This window comes from Gopherus flavomarginatus, chromosome 2 (assembly GCF_025201925.1).
Source record: "Gopherus flavomarginatus isolate rGopFla2 chromosome 2, rGopFla2.mat.asm, whole genome shotgun sequence".
NCBI classification, from domain to species: domain Eukaryota; kingdom Metazoa; phylum Chordata; order Testudines; family Testudinidae; genus Gopherus; species Gopherus flavomarginatus.
In genome coordinates, this window is record NC_066618.1 from 102,296,171 (window position 1) to 102,318,690 (window position 22,520).

Consider the following 22,520-nt stretch of genomic DNA (forward strand, 5'->3'; position numbering starts at 1 on the left):
AATCCCCTAGTGCTATACAAGCTATCAGGCCTCTAAATGATTACTCGTCTCATAATATAGGTACATAACATATTTTATTCAGAGAAATTAGCAGACAGGCCAAGATGCTTTTAGTATCCTGGACCAGTTCACCTGTAGGCTCTTGTACAGAGAGTTCAGAGAAAATTTAACTACAAAACCTTCTGTTGGAGGAAAAGGGTTGCACAGCAAAGGTGGAACTGAGAGCAATACACAGAAATTTACTCTAAAATTAAGCCGTTGCAGCAAATAGAGGATAATAGATTTTTGATTTAAAATTATGGGATTTAAAAGAAAACTCCAGTATTTTTGCTTCTGATGTAAGTATCACTTCAACTTGTAACAAAAACAATGGAACTGAATTCCCTTTCAAATTAACATTGTTAATTTTATAAGAGATAAAGCTTACTGGGTAGGGTCATGCATTTTAAGGTGTGAAGTCAGCTGTGAAAGGAAGAAATTGACTCCCACCCATTTTAATTAGGAAATGATTTTGACTTTAAAAGCCAGATTCAGGTAACTTTCTAAAGTAAGCTTTTTAAAGTATGCATAGTTTTGTTTTGAAAGGATCTTTTGCTATTTATTTTGCAGTCTCATGGATTCCTGAATTTGTAGAACAAAAATAACCCATTCTTTTGAAAACTAGCCTTCATCTCATCTCCTTGTCACACATACCTGCAATTTGAAGACACAGACTAAACCAGTATATTTTGTGAATTGCCCCCATTAGTTCAGTGATTTATTAACATGAAAGTTTAAGAATAAGCATTTAAATGTCAGTAATTGTTCCTTACTAGCAGAAATATTCAGCAAATGTGCCTATCTGGTGAAGTTGGATGTTCCATTCATTGAAAAGGATGTGCAACCTTCAAGAATGCAAATGATTGTTTCCTCAGATCTTTGATTGTTGGCCTCCCTTCAGCCTGAGGGAATCAAATCTAGATAAACAGGGCTGGGCTATGGTGACAAAAATCAAATTACTCTTTCAGTTAGGAGCCAGGGGGCTAGGATTAAAAAATTCATTGGTAGAAGGCAAATTTTTCAATCTTATCTGATTGCAGAATGTCTCTTTAACTAGTAAAGTTTAAAAATGCATTTAAAGATAAAGACTTTATCACAGAGTGCTTGTGTGAAACCTCCCTTCTCTGTCCAATATCTCACTCCTCTGTGCACTCTCCGTATGTCCAGTCACTACACTCACCTTTTTGGAATTTTCTCTACACAATGCTCCACTCTTAGCATCTTGTTCCCCGCCTCAACCTTCCTTCCCTCCCCCCCCCCCCCGTTGTTATTTATTTCTAGTCTCTCCCTTTTTTTTCTGTAAAGGTATGTTTAAAGCCTAGAATAGGCTGGACAATTTAAGAAATTTTAGTAGTTACATTGACCTAAATAGTGCTTAAAATATGTAATCATGGTCACTTATTTCCATATATATGTACTCACAGACTCAAAATCTAGGGCACACATAAAGCTAATAATGTGAATATTGCTTGACAGCACAAATTTGATGAAATTGAAAAATGTGACTTGCAGTCTCTGGTGCTATTCAAGAATCTCCACGTTTTAAAAATGGATTTAATTCCCTGTTAAGTGTTTCTGAGGACAATATAGTATACTCTAAAGAACATAATCTCATATACTTTTAAGAAATATCCTTGATAAAAGCAGGGTCAAGTTGGGAAAAAAAATGATTGTATTCTTCCAAAACTAGGGCTGTCGATTAGTGCAGTTAACTCACGTGATTAACTAAAAAAATTAATCTCGATTAAAAACATTTATCGTAATTACTTGCCATTTTAATCGCACTGTTAAACAATAGAATGCCAATTGAAATGTATTAAATATATTGGATGTTTGTCTACATTTTCATATATATTGTATTCTGTGTTGTAATTGAAATCAAAATGTATTTTTGCACTGTAAAAATAATAAACAAAAGAAATAGTATATTTCAATTCACCTCATATAAGTACTGTATTGAAATCTCTATGCTGTGAAAATGCAACCTACAAATGTCAATTTAAAAAAAAAATTTTTGGTTACATAATTGCACACAAAAACAAAACAATGTAAAACTTCAGAGCCTACAAGTCCACTCAGTCCTACCTCTTGCATGGAAATTTTGTAGCTGGCATTGCAAGGTATTTACATGCCAGATATGCTAAACATTTGTATGCTGCTTCATGCTTCTGCCACCATTCCATAGGACATGCTTCCATGCTGATGATGCTCGTTAAAAAAATAATGCATTAATTACATTTGTGATTGAACTCCTTGGGGGAGAATTGTATGTCCCCTGCTGTTTACCCATATTCTGCCAGATATTTCATGTAATAGCAGTCTCTGATGATGACCCAGCAAATGTTCATTTTAAGAACACTACCACAGAAGATTTGACAAAATGCAAAGAAGGCACCAATGTGAGATTTCTAAAGATACTGTAGCTACAGCACTCTACCCAAGGTTCAAGAATCTGAAGTGCCTTCCAAAAGCTGAGAGGGACAAGATGTGGAGCATACTTTCAGAAGTCTTAAAAGAACAACACTCCGTTGCGCTTTTGTCATAACCTTAGTCCCAGATTTGGACCTTAGCATCCAAAATATGGGGGTTAGCATGAAAACCTCCAAGCTTAGTTACCAGCTTGGACCTGGTACTTGCTGCCACCACCCAAAAAATTAGAGTGTTTTGGGGCACTCTGGTTCCTCTGAAAAACCTTCCCTGGGGACTCCAAGACCCAAATCCCTTGAGTCTCACAACAAAGGGAAATAATCCTTTTTCCCTTCCCCCCTCCAGGTGCTCCTGGAGAGATACACAGACACAAGCTCTGTGAAACTACACAGAGTGACTCCCCCTCTCCGTTCCCAATCCTGGAAACCAAAAGCACTTTCCTATTCCCCCAGAGGGAATGCAAAATCAGGCTAGCAAATCCAACACACAGATCTCCCCTGATTTTTTCCTCCCACCAATTCCCTGGTGAGTACAGACTTAATTTCCCTGAAGTAAAGAAAAAACTCCAACAGGTCTTAAAAGAAAGCTTTATATAAAAAGAAAGAAAAATACATACAAATGGTCTCTCTGTATTAAGATGATACAATACAGGGTCAATTGCTTAAAAGAAATATTGAATAAACAGCCTTATTCAAAAAGAATACAAATCAAAGCACTCCAGCACTTATATTCATGCAAATACCAAAGAAAAGAAACCATATAACTTACTATCTGATCTCTTTGTCCTTACACTTAGAAACAGAAGACTAGAAAGTAGAAACTACTTCTCCAAAGCTCAGAGAAAGCAGGCAGACAGACAAAAGACTCAGACACTAAATTCCCTCCACACAGAGTTGAAAAAATCCGGTTTCCTGATTGGTCCTCTGGTCAGGTGCTTCAGGTGAAAGAGACATTAACCCTTAGCTATCTGTTTATGACACGCCCCCCAAATTGCAGACAGTGGGGAAGCTCACTGGCGGCGATTTCCTTCTAGAACTTGAAAATAAACAGATTAATACAACACATGCACCTTTACATATACTACTAAGTATATAACTAACAGACTTCTACATTTTAAGAACACTTTTTAACTACTGAATTCTGGGAAACTCTCACGGGAGAGTGCATCAGCAACTTTGTTAGAAGCTCCTGTGATGTGTTGAATTTCAAAATCAAAATCTTGGAGAGCTAAACTCCAACGAAGAAGTTTCTTGTTGTTCCCCTTGGCAGTATGAAGCCACTTTAGTGCAGCATGGTCAGTTTGTAGTTGGAACCGCCGTCCCCACACATATGGGCGTAGCTTTTCCAGGGCGTACACAATGGCATAGCATTCCTTTTCACTGACTGACCAGTGACTTTTCCTCTCAGACAGTTTCTTGCTGAGAAACACGACAGGATGGAAGTTGTGATCTGTTGCTTCCTGCATGAGCACTGCTCCTATACCACGCTGAGATGCATCCGTGGTTACTAGGAATGGCTTGTCAAAGTCCAGGGCCCTGAGCACAGGGTCAGACATGAGCATCGCCTTAAGCTGGGTAAAGGCCTTTTGACACTCATCAGTCCACTTAACTGCATTTGGCTGGGTCTTTTTGGTCAGGTCGGTTAGTGGGGCAGCGATTTGGCTGTAGTGTGGTACAAATCGCCTGTAGTATCCGGCCAAGCCTAAGAAGGATTGGACCTGCTTCTTGGACCGTGGGACAGGCCACTTTTGGATAGCATCCACCTTGGCCTGTAGGGGGTTTATGGTTCCTCGACCCAATTGTACCATGTACTGGTCTTCGGGAATGCTGTACCCAAGACAGGCTCTTTCAAAATTTTCCAAGAAGGCCTCGGTGTTATCACCTGCCTTGTAGGTGGGAAATTTCCTGTGCTGTGGAGCAATAATTGGCGCCGGGTTGTTAGGGTTGGCTGGCACATGCAGCCCAGCTTTTGCCAACTCCAGTTCATGTTTTCTCTGTTTTTCCTTCTCTTTATTCTCTTTTTGTTGTTTTTTCCATTTCTTTTTGTTGTTTTTCCATTTCTTTTTGGTGTTTTTTCATTTCTTTTTGGTGTTTTTCCATTTTTTTTGGTGTTTTTCCATGTCTCGGCGGTGGGCCGCCTCTTCTTCTGCTTGTTTCCTTCGGTAGGCCACCTCTTCTTCTTCTAGTTTTCTTTTGTGTGCTGCCTCTTGGGCTGCCTGTTCTCTTTGGAAGGCTGCCAGTTTGATGCTTTCTTTCTTTTCTTTCATCTCCATTTCTTTTTGTTTTATTTCCAGTTGTCGCCTGTGTTCAGCTTCTCTGAATTGCTCCTCGGCCTCAATTTTTGCCTTAGAAGTCATGATTCCTGTTTTCTTGTGTTGGGGTGCCCTCCGGTGTTTATCTTCTGAACTGCAGGTTCTCTGTTGCCTCCTGAAGTCTGCCTAGCAATAGTGCCTTTAGCTAATCTTCAATGTTAAGTAAACCTGAAAAACCACTTTATTTGCATATATATAGTGCTGGTAATGATTCTCAATGGGAGTGCTATTGTGTGACAAAAGACCCTTAACAGTCTCTTAATGGTTTCTCGCTTAACATGCAAGCCACAAACTGCCAGAGAGAGCAGAAAAAAAAATTCTCTCTGGTTCCCTTTTAAAACCAAACTGTTTCTCTCTGCTAAAAAGCCCTTAGCAGAGAAGAGAAAAATATAATATTCCTACTGGCTTCTGTCTATATCCCACCACTGCTACACCATGTCATAACCTTAATCCCAGATTTGGACCTTAGCGTCCAAAATATGGGGGTTAGCATGAAAACCTCCAAGCTTAGTTACCAGCTTGGACCTGGTACTTGCTGCCACCACCCCAAAAAATTAGAGTGTTTTGGGGCACTCTGGTCCCTCTGAAAAACCTTCCCTGGGGACCCCAAGACCCAAATCCCTTGAGTCTCACAACAAAGGGAAATAATCCTTTTTCCCTTCCCCCCTCCAGGTGCTCCTGGAGAGATACACAGACACAAGCTCTGTGAAACTACACAGAGTGACTCCCCCTCTCCGTTCCCAATCCTGGAAACCAAAAGCACTTTCCTATTCCCCCAGAGGGAATGCAAAATCAGGCTAGCAAATCCAACACACAGATCTCCCCTGATTTTTTCCTCCCACCAATTCCCTGGTGAGTACAGACTTAATTTCCCTGAAGTAAAGAAAAAACTCCAACAGGTCTTAAAAGAAAGCTTTATATAAAAAGAAAGAAAAATACATACAAATGGTCTCTCTGTATTAAGATGATACAATACAGGGTCAATTGCTTAAAAGAAATATTGAATAAACAGCCTTATTCAAAAAGAATACAAATCAAAGCACTCCAGCACTTATATTCATGCAAATACCAAAGAAAAGAAACCATATAACTTACTATCTGATCTCTTTGTCCTTACACTTAGAAACAGAAGACTAGAAAGTAGAAACTACTTCTCCAAAGCTCAGAGAAAGCAGGCAGACAGACAAAAGACTCAGACACTAAATTCCCTCCACCCAGAGTTGAAAAAATCCGGTTTCCTGATTGGTCCTCTGGTCAGGTGCTTCAGGTGAAAGAGACATTAACCCTTAGCTATCTGTTTATGACAGCTTTCACGACAAAGAGATTGCACAACAGTACTTTTATGAGGTGAATTGAAATATACTTTTATTTATCATTTTGACAGTGCAAATATTTGTAATAAAAATTATATACACATTGATTTCAATTACAACACAGAATACTATATCTATGAAATTGAAGAAAAACATCCAAAATATTTAATACATTTAAATTGGTATTCTATTTTTTAACAGTGTAATTAAAACTGTGATTAATCATGATTAATTTTTTTAATTGCGATTAATTTTTTTTTAGTTAACTGCGATTAATCCACATACCTACTTTGTATTAGCTAATGTGGTAATTAACACCAGGTAAAATCCTAGGGAAGACAAGGCAGTTGAAGTTTTAAGCTCCTCCACAGTCTTTATGTTGACTACAGACTACTGTATCTTCACTAGGATCTTACCTCGTCTTTGAAACCAGAGTTAGGGTATGGCTACACTTGCAGATGTAGAGTGCTTTGAGTTAAACCAGCCTTCATAGAGCACAGTAGGGAAAGTGCTATAGTCTGTCCACACTGACAGCTGACAGCGCACTGGTGTGACTACATTAGCAGCTCTTGCAACCACCACAGAGAGCAGTGCATTGTGGTAGCTATCCCATCATGCAAGTGGCTGCAATATGCTTTTCAAATGGAGGGGGGTGGAGTGTGACAGGGAGTGTGTTGTGTGTATGTGGAAGGAGAGAGAGTGGGATTTGGTGGGGGCTGAGAGTATGTCAGCATGCTGTCTTGTAAGTTCAGACATCAGCAGACCTTCCCCTCACCCCCCACCTCTCTCTCTCACACACAACATTCCACAGTAATGGTTGCTTTGTCTCGGAGCAGATAAGCATGCCAGCTGTCTAATGGAGTTTTCAAAGGGCATATCCAAAACAATGACAAGAGTGACCACTTGATTTAAGGGGATTATGGGATGTTTCTGGAGGCTGATCAGAGCGCAGTAATGCAACACCTCATTCACACTGACACTGGGGCAGTCCAGCAGGGGGTGCATCAAACGTTATTTTACTCACTGAGGTGGAGTACCAGCAGCGCTCTAGCTATGGAGTTAGAACGCTGTACGTGCCTTGCTAGTGTGGACGGGTAGTGGGCTAGTGCGCCCAGGGCTCCTTTAATGTGCTGTAACTCGCAAGTGTAGCCAAGCCCTTAGATAACAAGAGGTAAGAGCACAACTTTTTTTCTAGTAAGACATACCCCAAGTTAGAACATAAGAACGGCCATACTGGGTCAGACCAAAGGCCCATCTAGTTTAATATCCTGTCTTTTGATAGTGGCCAGTGCCAGCTGCCCCAGAGAGAATGAACTGATAATCATCAAGTGATCCATCCCCTGTTGCTCGTTCCCAGTTTCTGGCAAACAGAGGCTAGGAACACCATCCCTGCCCATCCTGGCTAATAGCCATGTTAGTTAGCACATGTTAGATAACGTGTGGCCAGCACATCTTTAAATCCTAGTCTGGACATTGCCATAGACATTTCTGCATCAGTTATACTGAGATTCTGGAGAACAAGAAAGTACCTGCAGAAAGATGCGGATACTCCAGATCCATATGCACCAGCACAATCCAAGCCCTGGATAAAAATGTCTGGAAATAAATGCAAATTCAGAAAAAAATATTGGCCCATTTGCTGTGGTGGTTTTGTGTCAATCAATTTAATTCCTTCTAGTCCAGGATTTGTAGGTATTTGACAATCATTATGGAGGAAAACACTGAATCTGATCCTCAGCTTAATTTATTATGTACATATCTCAGCAGATAGAAATAGTGAAAACAAAGATTACACTTCTATCGATAGGGAAAACCATTATTTAGAGAACAATATTCTGTTCCCGAATCAGTGGGTAACAAATAAAAGATTTCATGTTTTATTATGGAAAGCATTACTATTTTCATAGTATAGTAGGAGGCGATTCTTTTGAATTTAAAAAAGTCCAAAATCCAACAGCATTATATATCAAAATCTAATACACAAAAATATAGAATTTGTAACAGGGTAAATGACTGACATAATTAATTACCATGTTGCATTTGAACTAGAATCTTGACAATTAGTATATGCATTAATTATGGGCAGCTGAGTAAAAGAAAAATCCCAAATTTAAACTTATGTCAAAGTTACAGCACAGGATAAAAAAGCTAATCTCTGTCTAACAATTTAGAAAACTTATTATTTATTCTTTGGGGCTGTAATGTTGGAGATGATGCCTCTAATTTGGAGGAATTACCTAACCAATTATATGCATTGGATGTTAGACCTGAACATTTTTTAAGGAAAGACAGTACTCTGCATGCACTGACATTGATACCCATCTTCACGGACTGCTGTCAGGTGGACAGCTGCACAACAGCTAAAATCTATTCTTCAAATCACATTTTGCTATAAGTTACACTGGTGTAAATTTAAAATATCTGAGACTAGAATCTGATCTTTCAGCTTCAAGGCAATTCACCCCTGCACAGAGGGCCAGACAAGGCTTGTGCAACACTTCAGTCCTACTTAATACCTCAAAATAGTGCAAAGTCATTTCAAAGAGTTATTTTGCAGTGTTTAGTATCTAAAGGCATGGCTACACTTGCAGATGTAGAGCGCTGTGAATTAAACCTGCCTTCGTAGAGCGCAGTAAGGAAAGCGCTGCAGTCTGTCCACACTGATAGCTTCAAGCGCACTGGCGTGGCCACATTTATGGCACTTGCAGCAGCATTGGGAGCAGTGCGTTATGGGAAGCTATCCCAGCATGCAAGTGACTGCAATGTGCTTTTTAAATGGGGGTGAGGGGTGGGGTGAAATGTGACAGGGTGTATTTTGTATGTATGTGGGGGGAGAGAGAGTAGGGTTTTGGAGGTGCTGAGAGTGTGTCAGCTTGCTGTCTTGTAAGTTCAGAACCCCCCCTGCCCCTCCCCCACACTCACTCAAAGCAAACAGTAAATGTTTGCTTTTTCTTGGAACTGATAAGCAGCCGGCAACAATTACAACAGTGGCCACTTGACTTAAGGGGATTATGGGACGTTTCTGGAGGCTGATTGCAGCATAGTAACGCAACACCTTGTTCACACTGGCTCCAGCGGGGGCACAGCAAACGTTATTCCACTCACTGAGGTGGAGTACCAGCAGCGCTGTATCTGCAGAGTCAGAGCGCTCTACGTGCCTTGCCAGTGTGGATGGGGACGGCGCCCGGGGCTGCTTTATTGCGCTGTAACTTGCAAGTGTGGCCAAGGCCTAAGAGACTGAGGACTTGATTTTGCTGCTCTAAAGCTGTGTGACTCCATTCACTTAATTGGAGTTACTCCTACTTCTTACAGGTGAAAATGAGATCAGATTCTAAGCCTCTAAGAACAAATGACAGATTCAAAAAAATGAATGAATCAGCGATTGACTAATTATGTAAATGATTCAGCATATCGTTTGCTTCTGTGATCATTTCTATCCATGAGTGAATGACTGTACTATTACATGTGTATGAATGCATGGGAATCAGTATTGAATAATCCATACATTTGTATAGTCCTTCCATCATTTGATTACACTGAAGTGCAAGTATTTGGAATATTATAATATGTAAAATATGGCTAATGTTGGTATATAGTTTGGAAACAAAGCTGAAACATGTAAGATGCTGGGCCTAAGTCGGCAGTTAGTTACATTCATATAACTCTGAAATGTGCAATCTGCTGTTTCACCCGGGTGCCTTTAGCCTGTTCAGTCAGATAGATCCATATTGGTTACAGTGCTCTGAAGAGGCTCAGACATTACCCAAATCAGACCATATCTTATTGCAGACCTAGTAGTCAAACATAAAGGGAAGAAATATAAGGCAATTAATCATTTTTCTGTTTTCTTACACCTGTATGATGAAGAAGAATTTGGCCATTGTCTTACATCAGCTTTATTGTTTCCAAAATACATACCAAGCTTAGCAATAATTATCATACTCTAAATGCTTACTTAGTAATAACCAAAGCTTTCCTAAATTCTACTAAATTGGTTCATCTGCTGTTCCACTTCTCAAATGCTTCCATGCAAGTAAGAAAAGGGAACAGAAATTAGCAAAGAACCTATTAAAATCCATTCAAATCAAAGGAATACAATTCTCTATGTGGAGAACTGGGAAACATCTGATTTATTGTTATGAAAGCATGTCTGACTCAGTTTCTCTTCTCATCTTGTGTTGTTACCTGCCAGATGTGAAGGGGTTATTTGCATTCTTGAAACAAGACAATGCAGTGACTGAGGGGAAGATGCTAAATATGAATGATGGGATTTACTGGGAACAAACATCACAAGCGGGTACTTCATGCAAATCCCTAGACAGGCAACGAAGTCTGTAGAAGTACCACCCCCAGGGGAAATTGCAAATACTTCTTTTGATCAAGTCAAGAGATCCAGCAAACAAAGAACTATGAATTGTCTAAAGTGGGCAACCTCCATATGGAAAAGGGGTCACTCTCACTAGATCCAAGAACTGATGTGAGGCTTTAACCAGGACAGACCCTGATGAAAGGGTTTGAAGCACTTTGAAATCTACCAGGGTCTCTATGTGGAAGATGGGTGCATGTAAACTTTTCTCTTTTCAATAAATGTGTTTTCTGTAATTATTTTATTGTAAAGAAATACTTTGCTTTATGAAGGCTGGCTGGTTACTGGTAAATCCTCTCATAGCTCCTCAACGATAACAGGGAAGCAAATACTGAATGAAACTCAGGCTTGCTAAAGATGATCACAGTGATATGCAGGAGGAAATTGCAGCCTAAATCCCAAAGCTGGAGGGAAAGAAATGTGGGTTCCTGCCCCAAGAAAGGTGATGGCTAGAGATCTGAGACCTGTTAGGGATGTCCTCAAAGACAGATTTGGGAATGTCCTGCAATATCCTGGACAAACCTTATTGACTTAAATTTACATTTTTAGGGATATGTGTCAGTTCTTTTATTGTTTTTAGTATGTTTTATCTGTAATGCATTCACTTTAGGAATACATGTGATTGTTTATTAAGGGCGGTGTGGTAACTTAACAGTGGCAATTACATTGTGTACTATCTCTGAGGAAAGATGTGAAGCAGGCCTGTCTTTTGCTGCAGAGGTCACAATATAGTCAGGGAACTGTTCAGCTTGGAAATACCCAACTGTTCAGCCTGGAAATACCCAAATCAGATGGGAGAGAGACCCAGGACAGGCAACAGCTGGGGAGCCAGAAGCTAGACCACAAAGGGAGAATAAAGGTGCAGTTGACCTGTATTGTGAGAGAGGCCACAAAAGGATCAAAAGTGCAGTGATCTTGGGAACTGTGATACTATACCTCTCTGGTTTTCCTCACTATGGGACATACTTCATTTTTATCCCACACAGCCCCATTGGCCTGGTCTGCATTTATCCTTTTTCTGAAAAAAATTCCCGTTGTTGTTGCCAGTGGCAGCAATATTGGAAACACTAGTGTAGACAAGGCATTGGTGCCCAAGAGCTTTTTAACTACCATGATGTCTAGACCTGCTCTAAGGCGAGCTTTTTATTATTGTAAACTATTCTAGATTTCATAGTAGCAGCCATGTTGGTCTGTATCAGCAAAAAGAACAAGGAGTACTTGTGGCACCTTAGAGACTAACACATTTATTTGACCATAAGCTTTTGAGGGTTTTAGCCCACGAAAGCTTATGCCCAAATAAATGTGTTAGTCTCTAAGATGCCACAAGTACTCCTTATTCTAGACTGACGTTATGGCAAACATATGTATGTTAAATATTTTACCTCTGCTTCATTTCAATTTTTCTTCTTTTAAGCTAAATAGTCCAGTACAACATTTTTCTGATCCTAAGCCAAAATCTTTCCTCTGATCTATCTCAGAATTTTTCAGTAAATTGAGCAGCTGGCATTGTTTTTTCCCCCTGCATCTTATGATCTGACAACATTTTGCCATTCTCAGAAAAGCAAGGATCTTCAACTTTGCATGTCCTCCAGGTTTGGGATGGCAGATCTCCAGAAAAGGGACAGGACTTGGTAACCAAAAAGTGATTAAGCAAAAAGCTGATGTTCTTGATATGCTACCATTTTTCCAATTGGATTTGGTTTTGATTTTGGATGCTTTAATCTATGCTGCTAACTTTGGAGGGAGGAACTCTTTTGAATCTTCTTAGGTATAGATTTGGTGGTGATGGGGGACTTCAACTATCCAGATATATGTTGGGAAAATAACACCGCAGGGCACAGATTATCCAATAAGTTCCTGGACTGCATTGCAGACAACTTTTTATTTCAGAAGGTTGAAAAAGCTACTAGGGGAGAAGCTGTACTAGACTTGATTTTAACAAATAGGGAGGAACTCGAGAATTTGAAAATAGAAGGAAGCTTGGATGAAAGTGATCATGAAATCATAGAGTTTGCAATTCTAAGGAAGGGTAGAAGGGAGTACAGCAAAATAGAGACAATGGATTTCAGGAAGGCGGATTTTGGTAAGCTCGGAGAGCTGATAGGTAAGATCCCATGGGAATCAAGACTGAGGGGAAAAACAACTGAGGAGAGTTGGTAATTTTTCAAAGGGACACTATTAAGGGCCCAAAAGCAAGCTATTCCGCTGGGTAGGAAAGATAGAAAATGTGGCAAAAGATCACCTTGGCTTAACCACGAGATCTTGCATGACCTACAAAATAAAAAGGAGTCATATAAAAAATGGAAACTAGGTCAGATTACAAAGGATGAATATAGGCAAACAACACAGGAATGCAGGGGCAAGATTAGAAAGGCAAAGGCACAAAATGAGCTCAAACTAGCTATGGGAATAAAGGGAAACAAGAAGAAGAAAGAAATCAATACATTAGAAGCAAGAGGAAGACCAAGGACAGGGTAGGTCCACTGCTCAGGGAGGAGGGAGAAACAGTAACAGGAAACTTGGAAATGGCAGAGATGCTTAATGACTTCTTTGTTTCGGTCTTCACTGAGAAGTCTGAAGGAATGTCTAACAAAGTGAATGCTTATGGGAAGGAGGTAGGTTTAGAAGATAAAATAAAAAAAGAACAAGTTAAAAATCACTTAGAAAAGTTAGATGCCTGCAAGTCACCAGGGCCTGATGAAATGCATCCTAGAATACTCAAGGAGTTAATAGAGGAGGTATCTGAGCCTCTAGCTATTATCTTTGGAAAGTCATGGGAGACGGGAGAGATTCCAGAAGACTGGAAAAGGGCAAATATAGTGCCCATCTATAAAAAGGGAAATAAAAACAATCCAGGAAACTACAGACTAGTTAGTTTAACTTCTGTGCCAGGGAAGATAATGGAGCAAGTAATTAAAGAAATCATCTGCAAACACTTGGAAGGTGGTAAGGTGATAGGGAATAGCCAGCATGGATTTGTAAAGAACAAATCGTGTCAAACCAATCTGATAGCTTTCTTTGATAGGATAACAAGTCTTGTGGATAAGGGAGAAGCGGTTGATGTGGTATACCTAGACTTTAGTAAGGCATTTGATACAGTCTCGCATGATATTCTTATCGATAAGCTAGGCAAATACAATTTAGATGGGGCTACTAAGGTGGGTGCATAACTGGCTGGATAACCGTACTCAGAGAGTAGTTATTAATGGCTCCCAATCCTGCTGGAAAGGTATAACAAGTGGGGTTCCGCAGGGGTCTGTTTTGGGACAGACTCTGTTCAATATCTTCATCAATGACTTAGATGTTGGCATAGAAAGTACTTTTATTTAGTTTGCAGATGATACCAAACTGGGAGGGATTGCAACTGCTTTGGAGGACAGGGTCAAAATTCAAAATGATCTGGACAAATTGGAGAAATGGTCTGAGGTAAACCAGATGAAATTCAATAAAGACAAATGCAAAGTGCTCCACTTAGGAAGGAACAATCAGTTTCACATATACAGAATGGGAAGAGACTGTCTAGGAAGGAGTATGGCAGAAAGAGATCTAGGGGTCATAGTGGACCACAAGCTAAATATGAGTCAACAGTGTGATACTGTTGCAAAAAAAAGCAAATGTGATTCTGGGATGCTGTCATAGTATCTTTCCCCAATCTGAACCTTAGAGTCCAAAAGTTGGGGTACCAGCATGAATTCCTCTAAGCTTAATTACCTGCTTAGATCTGATAAGCTGCCACCAATCAGGAATTCCAGTGCCTGATACACTCTGGTCCCCCCCCAAAACCTTCCCTGGGGACCCCCAAGACCCAGATCCCCTGAATCTTAACACAAGGAAAGTAAACCCCTTTCCTCACCGTTGCCTCTCCCAGACTTCCCCTCCCTTCTCTTCCCCTCCAGGTGTTCCCCCCGGGCTCCTGGAGAGATAGACAGATTCACGCTCCGTGAATCTAAATCAAAGGGATTCCACCCTTCTCCCCTCGCTTCCCCTTCCCTGTTAAGTACACTCAATTCCCTTGAGCCTCAACAAGGGGAAAAATCAGACAGGTCTTAAAAGCAAAACTTTTAATAAAAAGGGAAAAAAATTAAAGTTATCTCTGCAATTTAGATGGTAAAAGTTACAGGGTCTGTCAGCTTATAGACATTAGAAAGAAGCCTCCCCCCAGCAAAAATACAATTTAAAATACTTCCAGCAAACTACACATTTGCAAATACAGAAAACAATCAAAGGACTATAACCGCCTTTCTTACTAAATACTCACTATTCTGAATATATAAGAGACTGTAGCAGGGAGATTGGCAAGAAACCTGGTTGCACGTCTAGTCCCTTCCAGGACCCAGAGAGAATAAAGCAAAACCCAAAAAACACAAACAAAGGCTTCCCTCCACCGAGATTTGAAAGTATCTTGTTTCCTGATTGGTCTTCTGGTCAGGTGTCCGGTTCACTGTTTGTTAACCCTTTACAGGTAAAAGAGACATTAACCCTTAACTATCTGTATATGACAGATGCATTAACAGGTGTGTTGTAAACAAGACACGAGAAGTCATTCTTCCGCTCCACTCTGCGCTGGTTAGGCCTCAACTGGAGTATTGTGTCCAGTTCTGGGCACCGCATTTCAAGAAAGATGTGGAGAAATTGGAGAGAGTCCAGAGAAGAGCAACAAGAATGATTAAAGGTCTTGAGAACATGACCTATGAAGGAAGGCTGAAAGAATTGGGTTTATTTAGTTTGGAAAAGAGAAGACTGAGAGTGGACATGATAGCAGTTTTCAGGTATCTAAAAGGGGGTCATCAGGAGGAGGGAGAAAACTTGTTCACCTTAGCCTCCAATGATAGAACAAGAAGCAATGGGCTTAAACTGCAGCAAGGGAGATTTAGGTTGGACATTAGGAAAAAGTTCCTAACTGTCAGGGTAGTTAAACACTGGAATAAATTGCCTAGGGAGGTTATGGAATCTCCATCTCTGGAGATATTTAAGAGTAGGTTAGATAAATGTCTATCAGGGATGGTCTAGACAGTATTTGGTCCTGCCATGAGGGCAGCAGACTGGACTCGATGACCTCTCAAGGTCCCTTCCAGGCCTAGAGTCTATGAATCTATGAATCTGTGCAGCTGAAAGGGCTATCTGACTGTATAGGCAAAATTCATCCTTAGTGTATGTGTAGGATTAGTTCTGAATTAAAACTTCATGGCTTGTGCTCTCATCTCTTCTGATTAATATCTTTTTGTTTTCTACCTACTGGTAAACCCAGGATGAGATTTTACTAATGTATAAAAGGAAAAAAATGACCGGTACCATAGATAAATAAAGTTCAATTTGAGGATTTTCCACTTAAAAATGTATTTCCACTGATATTAGAGAAGTAGGGATTATTGGTCTCTGTGTTATATTGATTGGTAAACAACAGGGAACGTTCTCACATTTGTCTCCTAAGTAAAGAAGTATGTGTTTGCTATTATCTCGTCTATAAAAATATGTCTTACTATTAGATAGGATGCATATTTACTTGTTAGAGCATTGGCTATCTTATTAACTCTTAATGGTTGAAGAATCATCAACATTATTCTGAGAGGGGAGGCTCCCAACAACAATTCTAAAACCCTGTTATTTGATAGCGAAGACAGGACAGCATTTACATGATATTTAACCTGTTTATTTGTTTTTTTTAAATAATTCATTCCTTCATTCTGACTATTCTCTAGTCTACTTGAATTTAGTTCTGTGGTTTACGATCAGTTGTTGACATCCTGGAGTGCTGAGATCCTGGAGTGATTAAGAACTGGACTGGGGGTAAAGATCTACTCTACGTTCTTCTTCTGACTTGCTATGTGACATCTGGCAACTACACTTCTCTGTGCCTCAATTTCCCTATTTTTAAAATGAGGATCATACTTACAGATACAAAGTTAGGCATAATAAATATTTGTAAAGTGCGTAGAGATCCTTAGAATTGCAAGATATCGTTATTTGAGAGATATCTGCTGTCATAATAAATTGTAATTGTTATTACATGTAAAATAATGATATGACTAGCAAGACCATTCTGTATCTGAAAGCTTGAATGACATGTTGGAGTAGAGTGACAGAGAACATAGTAGGGGTTAAAGCATGCCATATTTGTCCTGGGTGGTCAAATATATGGAGAGAGTAACCCTGCCCACAACTGGATCAACTAAAATAGCTTTTCAGATAACAAAGGGCACTCTGCCATGTCAGTAAAACTACATAGCAAGCAAATGTTTGTATTTGTGTAATTCTTGCAGATCTGGCTGTAAGTGAGGCTAGAAATATATCATGAGGTAACTTGCTTACATGCACCCAGTGTGGGCCCCACCACATTGCAATCAATTTGAAATAGACTGATTTCTAATATACAAAAATAAGTACAAATCTGAACAATTCATAAAAGTCAATATGAATTAATTTTCTGTCTGAGTTTTCCCTCATAGCTGAATTTATATGATAAGAGAATCTATGAATATTTCTGTGTCTTGGAGACTGGATTGTTTAGGGGGTTGGTAGTGGGTTATTCACTTGCTGTTCATTGGTGTGAATGCAGACAGGGTTGATAATAAGGAAGACGTGCTAGCATTTGACAGCTGTCCATTGTCCTATATGATATCAGGCCAATACTACCTCAGTTGCAATAAGCTAGCACTCTTTTTGACATTCCCAGAGGAGAGGCCCAAAGGTCACAGAGACTTAGGCTATGTCTACACTACACAGCTTTTAGTGACATAGCTGTGTGGCCACAGCCCTGCCGCTAAAAGTCACGCAGCGTAGCCGCTGTTTGTCGGCTCTCCTGCCAACAAAAAACTTCTACCTCCAATGAGTGGTGTTCGCATTGCCGGCAGGAGTGCTCTCTTGCCGACAACACAGTGTTCACGTTGGCACTCGTTGTGGCAAAACTTTTGTCTTGGGGGGGGGTGTTTAATACCTGTGACAGACAAAAGTTTTGTCATTCAATTGCAGTGTTAACATAGCCTTACTTTCTCACCATAAAGGTGGCATCTCTAAAACTCAATTGAAACATTGGTGTGGCAATATTCAGTATAGAGGAGTCTTGTATTGATGCTGTTTATGCTATGGATGAATAGAACACATTTTTGGCACTGTGAATTGATTACCTTTCCTGTGTGCTGTGCTGTGTTTTGCTGAGAAACCACACGGAGGCATATTTGAAGGTAAACAAAGACTTTATTAAACTTGAAACTCATGTTACACATCAAGGACTGTTGCAGCTCACAGCTACCTCATAAGCCACAGAGGAAGAACATACAATTATCCCTATGTACCCAAACCAGCATGTGGAGGATACCACATAAAAAGCACAAAATTAACTTAATTATACTTGGTAAACTGAGGACTTTGCTTTTCTCTTTTTTTAAAAACACACTGGAAAATTATATCCAAAAATAAGCAAGCAAAATCCTACATTCATGCAAAGTTAGTCAGGAAATGCAAAAGTTATTTGTAGCAGTGCCTGCTCCCGGCCCCTCCACAAATGCAGTCAGATACCAACTGAAGTGCAGCATCCGTGTCCTTTTATTGTTTGTGTCCATTCCCACCATGTATTATTTACAGGTATTTATGGAGACCAACACCCTGGGAGACTACTAACTTCCCAGACAGCAGGGATCTAGAGCCTACACTCCTCCCTTTCCTGTCTCTCCCCGCTTCCTGTCTCCTAGCCAGCTTTATAGGGCAGGCTGGCTACCCAAGCCTGCAGGTGGATCCACTCTGGTAATTAGGTTGTGGCCCCTCAGCCAGCCCAACTAATACCCTTCTTCCTCTGGAACAAGGCTAACAGGGGCCTGGCTTGTTTCTCCTTGCCAGCACCCTGTTACATTAATGTTCCTGGGTCAACTCTACCACACTGCACAGAGGCAGTCTTTTCCATTCCTGTTTTTCTTGTTAGGTGCCAATCTTTCAAATTTATTTCAAAGTCCAGGTATGCCTCAATTTTTAAAACAATATTTTAGCATTATTTTAGCATTTCTCACAAACTTACTGAGATGCTCTTATGCTCTTATTACACTGGTCTACAATTTTTGAGACGTCGTCTGCTTCAGAGATAAAATGTGATATTTATTATGTATTTTGATGTGCTGAATTCAAATATGACAATTAAAACAACTGACTGGCTACTGTTTCTAAGATATTTAAGTTTTTACATTTTATGTCTATGTAGAGTGTGTAGATAGTAGAGTTTTAATCATAAATTGTAAACCTAGGTCTTTTCATGTGTTTATGGTTGCTTTACATGATAATATTTCACCTGTCCTGTTTACGTAACACTTTAAAAATCAGCAAAAGGGTTATATAAATAAAATTGATTATGAAACAAAAGGCAAAAAACTATTATGTATATAGTTTAGTCCTATTCAGTGTCTACTTGGCGCTTCTTGGCTTGTCTCTTGTATTCATTAAATGGAGCATCTCTTGTCACTGTCCAGCAATAGTCTGCAAGCATTGATGGGCTCCATTTGCCCTGACAGCCTGCCAGGAGATTCCACTGCTGTAGTCTGGAGCCCAACAGCTCTGCCTTACTCTTGGGTAGTCCCAAATCCCTGACAAGGTCATTCAGTTCACCTTGTGTTATGAGGTGTGCTTCAGAGGAGGAGGAGGGGAGAAAATGTGGGTCCTGTGACACTGATGGTTCAGGACCAGAAGTTTCATCCTCTTCCTCGTCTGACTCAAGTGAGAATGATTCTGGTGCATCAGGAACCGGCAGTCCTTCTCCGTGGGGTATTGAGCGTATAGCTGATGGAATGTTTGGATAATGCACAGTCCACTTTTTCTTCTTTGACACGCCTTTCCCAACTGGAGGCACCATGCAGAAGTAACAATTGCTGGTATGATCTGTTGGCTCTCTCCAAATCATTGGCACTGCAAAAGGCATAGATTTCCTTTTCCTGTTCAACTACTGGTGAAGATTTGTTGCACAAGTGTTGCAGCATATGTGTGGGGCCCACCTCTTGTCCTGATCTTCAATTTTGCAGCCAAAAGAAAGGTGATAGGCTTTCTTAACCATAGTGGTTATACTGCGCTTTTGTGATGCAAAAGTCACTTCACCACAAACATAGCAGAAGTTATCTGCACTGTTCACACAAGTACGAGGCATCTCTGCTCACTTTGGCTAAACAGAAATGTGTCCCTTTGCAAAATCAAACACTGACAAATAAGAGAGCACGACACTGTATGATTTCTAGAGCTGATATAGGGCAATTTGTTCAGCAGAGTGATGTAAGCTTCATTATGATTGCATCATCCATGACTTCTAGGAATAACATGATGCAATTCATATCATGTATGACACGATACCAGCTTCAGATTGCATCATTCATTGTTTTGCCTCAAAAGCAAGTACTGTCCAAACCCAGTCATAGATTTATTCATAGATCCAGTCAAAGATGTATTTTAGTCATTTCTGGTTCAAATTGAGATCCCTTCCCTTTATAATTCACTTCTCCTCCGCCATTCCCAAGTCAAGGGTCGTATATACTGACCCAATAGCATATCTTGAAAACTAGAGCCAATCAACAATTTTAAGCATCATTTTTGTTCTCAGTGACCCAGAATTAGTAAAGCTGGACCACATCTATTTCAGAAGCATTTTGGCTGTAGAGCAGTGTTATGAGAACTAGAATTAGAACTCTGCATAATAGTAAGCTAAAACTCAACAAATCACTTGCTATATTTGTGTGGCTCAATGTGTACCATAAAACATACCAGATGTACAATGTGGCCAAGTTAAGGTTATTGTAGAGACTTAATATTTGCATTTCCTGGCTGTTGACATCCTGCAGTAGTGAATTCCGGACCTACTAGAATCTGTGCGTTTTGTTCCAAATGTATCTGACATTGGTTAATAGTCCCAAATTAACAATTCCCAGGAAGTTATTAATCTAAAGAGAATTCCCTGTGCCTCTGTCATTAAGTACCGGTAGTTGCTATATTGATATATTTCTACAAGTTACTAAAATATCTGACTTAATTAACATTCAGTTCTTCATTACATATTTACTAGCATTTTATATGCTATAGTCTGAACAAGTTTGCATATAAGGGAGGATACAAATAAACATTTTAGGGCCATATTTACCTTTGATATAAGTGGTGCCAACTCTTTTGAAGCCAGTGTAGTTACACCAAGGTAGAATTTGGTCCCTGAGATCTTATACTCTGCCTGGTATATAAGTTAGGACTGAATACATTTGATCCAGTAAGTAATAATCAAAGGGCCCTCACCTAAATTAAATTTTTTTTATCATGGGGAAATATTCTGCATTCAAGACAGGATAGTACATTAGACTGCATGAAAATATCGTATTATGATAAATGTGTAAGAATAAGAAGTGCTGGTAAATTACTCAACTGTATTTCCTGGTCCCGCTCACCTGAGGATCGCATCCACTGAGTTTGGTGGTTACTATTACACTTAAGATCAAAAATTGATTCTGATCCTTTCAGGTGCTACAGCAGTCCTTAAGCTCAGCGACACCTTTTTACTGACACTTCAATAATACATGTGTCCATAGAATCATTATACTTCAAATTAATTCCAGGTCTTAAAAGTTGTAGATGTATCTTTAGGGTCTGTTGAATAATGAAAAAAGTGATTTGTGAAAATAAGGCCTGGTCTACACTACGCGTTTAAACCGATTTTAGCAGTGTTAAACCGATTTAACGCTGTACCCGTCCACACTACGAGGCCCTTTATATCGCTATAAAGGGCTCTTTAAATCGGTTTCTGTACTCCTCCCCGACGAGAGGAGTAGCGCTAAAATCGGTATTACCATATCGGATTAGAGTTAGTGTGGTTGCAAATCGACGGTATTGGCCTCCGGGCGGTATCCCACAGTGCAATCTCAGCTCGGATGCAGTGGCCAGGTAAACAGGAAAAGCCTCGCGAAATTTTGATTTTCATTTCCTGTTTGCCCAGCGTGGAGCTCTGATCAGCATGGGTGGCAATGCAGTCCCAAATCCAAAAAGAGCTCCAGCATGGACTGTACGGGAGATACTGAATCTCATTGCTGTATGGGGAGACAAATCTGTTCTATCAGAGCTCGTTACAGAAGACGAAATGCCAAAGCGTTTGAAAAAAAAATCTACAGGCTACACAGTGCTGCGTGACAAGCGTAATGGGAAGCCAGAGACTCAAATGGACGCTCATGGAGGCAGGGAGGGGGTACTGAGGACTCCAGCTATCCCACAGTCCCCAGCAGTCTCCGAAAAGTATTTGCATTCTTGGCTGAGCTCCCAGTGCCTGTAGGTTCAAACACATTGTCCGCCGTGGTTCAGGGAATAGCTCGTCAATTTACTCCCCCCCCCACGTGAAAGAAAAGGGAAAGAAATCATTTCTTGACGTCTTTCAATGTCACCCTATGTCTACTGAATGCTGCTGGTAGACGCGATGCTGCAGCAGTGAAGAGAAGTATCTGCTCCTCTCCCCTCCCCGGTGGCAGATGGTGCAGTAGGACTGGTAACTGTCCTTCTTATCAACCCGTGAGTGCTCCTGGCTGGCTTTAGGTGAGGATGGCTGGGGGCGCCAGCGTGAAAATAGGAATGACTCCCGGTCATTCCCAGTAGATGGTACAGAACGGCTGGTAACCATCTTCATTATAGCAACTGGGGGCTGAGCTTCAATCAGCCCCCTCCCTTTCATGTGAAAAGAAAAGATTCTGTACTGTCTGGACTATCATAGCAGTGGGATGCTGGGCTCCTCTCCCCCACACTGCTTAATGTCCTGCCTGGACTATCATAGCACCGGGAGGCTGCCTCCCCCTCATTTTATGTCACTAAAAACTCAGTGTTTCTTATTCCTGCATTCATTATTACTTCATGACACAAATGTGGGAGACACTGCCACGGTAGCCCAGGAAGGTTGGGGTAGAAGGGAAGCAACGGGTGGGGTTGTTGCAGGGGCACCCCTCGTGAATGGCATGTAGCTCATCATTTCTGCGGGATCTGACACAGAGCAGCTGTACTCTCTGATACACTGCTTCTCTAGTACATTTGTCCCATATTCTAGGCAGGACTGACTCTATTTTTAGAAACCATAAAG

General features: G+C 40.4%; 1 long non-coding RNA gene across 1 annotated transcript in view; it reads right to left on the reverse strand.

Annotated features, from left to right (window-relative positions):
- Positions 1–5,450, reverse strand: part of LOC127043773 (uncharacterized) — a 489,959-nt gene extending 484,509 nt beyond the window's left edge. Inside the window, exon 1 of the long non-coding RNA XR_007772325.1 lies at positions 5,370–5,450. This is a non-coding gene — a long non-coding RNA (uncharacterized LOC127043773). The remainder of the gene's footprint in view (positions 1–5,369) is intronic.
- Positions 5,451–22,520: the final 17,070 nt, after the last annotated feature.